The 5,007-nt window shown below is 38.8% G+C and overlaps 1 protein-coding gene across 1 annotated transcript in view; it reads left to right on the top strand.

Moving 5' to 3' along the window:
• The window catches only part of TRPC5 (transient receptor potential cation channel subfamily C member 5), a 139,012-nt gene that overhangs the window by 53,690 nt on the left and 80,315 nt on the right, over positions 1–5,007 (top strand). The window lies entirely within an intron of this gene.

The raw sequence follows: 5,007 nt of genomic DNA, 5'->3' as shown, positions 1-5,007 counted from the left end.
CCAGCGAGGGAGGCCTGGTATCTTTCCCTGTCCACAGAATGTCATTATGACAGGGATGTATGTATCCCATAACCCTTCCAAGAATTACTAAGTAGATCAAGTTTGTCTTCAGTGCCCTTTTCCTTTGATCACAGCAAATCAAGAGGTTGAGGCTTGACCCTACTACCAAGTCGGCTTTGCTTCCAGGCTCAACAAACATCCCCTAATGAAACAGCAACCATCAATATAGAAACCTCAGACTGAAAACAGAAGCATCCACTCAAGCATAGTTTACCAAATGCTTGATGGACTTCAGATAATAAATGGACACAAGCATCACTGAAACATGAAAACATACAACAACCTCAGCCACACAGGCATGTACAGTGTATTTGACACTGGGGAAGTAGGAAGGATGAAGAAAAGAGGTTATTTTTAAGGGGAAAAATATGAGATTTGGAGGCAGAGTAACTGGGTTCAAGTTTAAAAGTTTTCTTACCTTGGGCAGGTCGCTTAAGCTCACTGTGACTCACTTTCCTGATCTGAAAATAGGATGATGATAATTTCTTAAGCAAGTATTACTTTTCTGATTTAGACAGTGTTTAATTATGGGGAGATGCCTGTTTAGTTTAAAAAAAGAGGAGCATGGCTTTTGAATTCAAACATAGATATAAACTCTACCTCTGATACTTATTCACTATATGCCATTGAGGAAGGCACTTATTCTCTCTAAACCTGAGTTTATTCGTCTATATAATGGGGATGATGATGACACCTATCTCAAATGGATGCTGCAATAATCAAATACTGTTGAAATAATGCTTTATAAACTATAAACTCCAAAGCAAAGTTTTCTTTAAAAAGTCTTGACTAGAGTGACCAACCAATCTGGTTTGCCAGGGACCAAAGGATTTTCCAGGGCCTAGCACTTTCAGCACTAAATATGGAAAATCTTGGGCAAATTGGAAAGAGTTGGTTACCCTAGTCTCGATTAGCCCTTAACAAAGTCAAGGGCCTGAATAGGCCTTAACTGGGAAGACTAGGCCTTAACTAGACTTAGGCCCTGGCTTAGCCTCAGCTATACTCTGACTAGGCATTAACTAGGCTTACCCCCTGGCTAAGCTGTAATTACACTCTAACTAGGACATAACTAAGTTTAGCCCCTTATGGGACTTAACTGGGCTAAATAGGCTTTTAAAAAGGCTCAGGCCCTTGCTACACCTTAAATGACACTCTGATTATGCCTCCTCTAGACTTAGGTCCCAGCTAGGCCTTAAACAGTCTCTGAATAGATGTAAACTAGGCTTAGTCCCTGACTAGGCTAAATAGGCTGTGACTAGGACTTAACTAAGCTTATGCCTGATTAGACCTTAACTGGACTGGCTAAACTTTAACTAGGATGAATAAGCCTTAAGTAAGCTTAGGCCTTGGCTATAGCTTGACAAGACTCTGGCTAAACCTTAACTCGGCTCTGACTAGGCTCTAATATGCTTAGGCCCTGGATTCTACCCCTGACTAGTTTCTGACTAAAATATAAGTAGATTTAGGCCCTAACTGGGCTCTGACTACACGTAAACTAGGTTTGGGCCATGGCTAGTCCTTAACATTCTCTGAGGCGAACTTCACCATGTTGGTTACCTTAACTGGGTTTAGGACCTGGCTGTATTTTAAAAAGACTCTGGCTAAGCCTTAACTCGGCTCTGACTAGGCTTTAAAATGCTTAGGCTCTGGATTCTACCTCAGGTGTTTCTGACTAAAACTTCGGTAGATTTAGGCCCTAACGGCTCTGACTAAACATAAGCTAGGCTTAGGCCATGGCTAGTCCTAAATATACTCTGAACAGATTTTAACCAGGCTGGCTAACTTTTAAATGGGTTTAGGCCCTGGCTAAGAGTTGACAAAACTCTGGCTAAAACTTAACTTGGATCTGACTAGGTTCTAATAAGCATAGGCCCTGATTTGTACCCCAGTAAGTTTCTAAAACTTAACTATATTTAGGCCATACCTCGCTTCTAAAAAACTAGGCTTCAAAATACTTAGCCCCTGATTTGCACCTCAGTTAGTTTCTGACTAAAACTTTACTTTTAGGCTCTACCTGGCTTCTGAATAACTAGGCTTTAAATAGCTTAGGCACTGGATTCTACCTCAGCCACTTTCCGACTAAAACTGAAGTGGATTTAGCCCCTACCAGGCTTCTGAATAACTAGGTTTTTTTCTTTCCTTGCTTTTTATTTCTATAATTAATTACTTTTAATTGACATTTATTATGCATTTATTTTCCAATTATACTTTCTTGGAGTCTTTTTTTAATTTTTTTTTTTTACATCTTTATTGGAGTATAATTGCTTTACAATGGTGTGTTAGTTTCTGCTTTATAAAAAAGTGAATCAGTTATACATATACATATGTTCCCATATCTCTTCCCTCTTGCGTCTCCCTCCCTCCCACCCTCCCTATCCCACCCCTCCAGGCGGTCACAAAGCACCGAGCTGGTCTCCCTGTGCTACGTGGCTGCTTCCCACTAGCTATCTACCTTACGTTTGGTAGTGTATATATGTCCATGCCTCTCTCTCGCTTTGTCACAACTCACCCTTCCCTGTCCCCATATCCTCAAGTCCATTCTCTAGTAGGTCTGTGTCTTTATTCCTGTCTTACCCCTAGGTTCTTCATGACATTTTTTTTTTCTTAAATTCCATATATATGTGTTAGCATACGGTATTTGTCTTTCTCTTTCTAACTTACTTCACTCTGTATGACAGACTCTACATCTACCCACCTCATTACAAATAGCTCAATTTCGTTTCTTTTTATGGCTGAGTAATATTCCATTGTATATATGTGCCACATCTTCTTTATCCATTCATCCAATGATGGACACTTAGGTTGTTTCCATCTCTGGGCTATTGTAAATAGAGCTGCAATGAACATTTTGGTACATGACTCTTTTTGAATTATGGTTTTCTCAGGGTATATGCCCAGTAGTGGGATTGCTGGGTCATATGGTAGTTCTATTTGTAGTTTTTTAAGGAACCTCCATACTGTTCTCCATAGTGGCTGAACCAATTCACATTCCCACCAGCAGTGCAAGAGTGTTCCCTTTTCTCCACACCCTCTCCAGCATTTATTGTTTCTAGATTTTTTGATGATGGCCATTCTGACTGGTGTGAGATGATATCTCATTGTAGTTTTGATTTGCATTTCTCTAATGATTAATGATGTTGAGCATTCTTTCATGTGTTTGTTGGCAGTCTGTATATCTTCTTTGGAGAAATGTCTATTTAGGTCTTCTGCCCATTTTTGGATTGGGTTGTTTATTTTTTTGTTATTGAGCTGCATGAGCTGCCTGTAAATTTTAGAGATTAATCCTTTGTCAGTTGATTCATTTGCAAATATTTTCTCCCATTCTGAGGGCTGTCTTTTGGTCTTGTTTATGGTTTCCTTTGCTGTGCAAAAGCTTTGAAGTTTCATTAGGTCCCATTTGTTTATTTTTGTTTTTATCTCCATTACTCTAGGAGATGGGTCAAGAAGGATCTTGCTGTGATTTATGTCATAGAGTGTTCTGCCTATGTTTTCCTCTAAGAGTTTGATAGTTTCTGGCCTTACATTTAGGTCTTTAATCCATTTTGAGCTTATTTTTGTGTATGGTGTTAGGGAGTGATCTAATCTCATACTTTTACATGTACCTGTCCAGTTTTCCCAGCACCACTTATTGAAGAGGCTGTCCTTTCTCCATTGTACCTTCCTGCCTCTTTTATCAAACATAGGTGACCATATGTGCGTGGGTTTATCTCTGGGCTTTCGATACCTATTCCATTGATCTATCTTTCTGTTTTTGTGCCAGTACCATACTGTCTTGATTACTGTAGCTTTGTAGTATAGTCTGAAGTCAGGCAGCCTGATTCCTCCAGCTCCATTTTTTGTTCTCAAGATTGCTTTGGCTATTCGGGGTCTTTTGTGTTTCCATACAAATTGTGAAATTTTTTGTTCTAGTTCTGTGAAAAATGCCAGTGGTAGTTTGATAGGGATTGCATTGAATCTATAGATTGCTTTGGGAAGTAGAGTCATTTTCACAATGTTGATTCTTCCAATCCAAGAACATGGTATATCTCTCCATCTGTTTGTATCATCTTTAATTTCTTTCATCAGTGTCTTATAATTTTCTGCATACAGGTCTTTTGTCTCCTTAGGTAGGTTTATTCCTAGATATTTTATTCTTTTTGTTGCAATGGTAAATGGGAGTGTTTTCTTGATTTCACTTTCAGATTTTTCATCGTTAGTATATAGGAATGCCAGAGATTTCTGTGCATTAATTTTGTATCCTGCTACTTTACCAAATTCATTGATTAGCTCTAGTAGTTTTCTGGTAGCATCTTTAGGATTCTCTATGTATAGTATCATGTCATCTGCAAACAGTGACAGCTTTACTTCTTCTTTTCCGATTTGGATTCCTTTTATTTCCTTTTCTTCTCTGATTGCTGTGGCTAAAACTTCCAAAACTATGTTGAATAAGAGTGGTGAGAGTGGGCAACCTTGTCTTGTTCCTGACCTTAGTGGAAATGCTTTCAGTTTTTCGCCATTGAGGATGATGTTGGCTGTGGGCTTGTCATATACGGCCTTTATTATATTGAGGAAAGTTCCCTCTACACCTACTTTCTGCAGGGTTTTTATCATAAATGGGTGTTGAATTTTGTCAAAAGCTTTCTCTGCATCTATTGAGATGATCATATGGTTTTTCTCCTTCAATTTGTTAATATGGTTAATCACATTGATAGATTTGCGTATATTGAAGAATCCTTGCATTCCTGGAATAAACCCCACTTGATCATGGTGTATGATCCTTTTAATGTGCTGTTGGATTCTGTTTGCTAGTATTTTGTTGAGGATTTTTGCATCTATGTTCATCAGTGATATTGGCCTGTAGTTTTCTTTCTTTGTGACATCCTTGTCTGGTTTTGGTATCAAGGTGATGGTGGCCTCGTAGAATGAGTTTGGGAGTGTTCCTCCCTCTGCTATATTTTGGAAGAGTTT

Source organism: Lipotes vexillifer, unplaced genomic scaffold (assembly GCF_000442215.2).
Source record: "Lipotes vexillifer unplaced genomic scaffold, Lipotes_vexillifer_v1.1 scaffold298, whole genome shotgun sequence".
NCBI lineage: Eukaryota > Metazoa > Chordata > Mammalia > Artiodactyla > Lipotidae > Lipotes > Lipotes vexillifer.
Note: the sequence above shows the minus strand (reverse complement) of the source record. Positions and strands in the feature narration are given on the sequence as shown.